The sequence below is a fragment of the Penaeus monodon genome, chromosome 15 (genome assembly GCF_015228065.2).
Source record: "Penaeus monodon isolate SGIC_2016 chromosome 15, NSTDA_Pmon_1, whole genome shotgun sequence".
Taxonomy (NCBI): Eukaryota; Metazoa; Arthropoda; class Malacostraca; order Decapoda; family Penaeidae; genus Penaeus; species Penaeus monodon.
The window spans coordinates 29,366,539-29,366,892 of record NC_051400.1 but is presented as its reverse complement, the minus strand read 5'-3'; positions in this window follow the sequence as shown (position 1 = coordinate 29,366,892).

Sequence of the window (354 nt, the reverse complement as noted above, 5' to 3'; positions counted from 1 at the left end):
CGGCGAGCAGAGAGAGAATGACGACACTAAGGGAAAGTAAGTCAGCTGATGAAGCGAAGGCGAAGTAAGAAACGACTGTGCTTCCCTACTGCGATTGAGGGTTTTCTTGTGTATGCCATTTATTCCTGTTTCTAAGTACGCATCATAATCAGACGAAGCGTCCTCGTATGACATCTTATCTTTCCGCAGGTACTACGTGCAGCTTCCCGACGGACGCCGCCTGGTAGTCGAGTATTACGTGGACAGCAACGGCTTCCACCCCACCGTGTCCTTCGAGGGCCAGATCACGGCCGGAGGTCAGGGCCAGTATGGCCAGGGTCAAGGAGGAGGATCGGGCCAGTTCGGTAGAGGTCA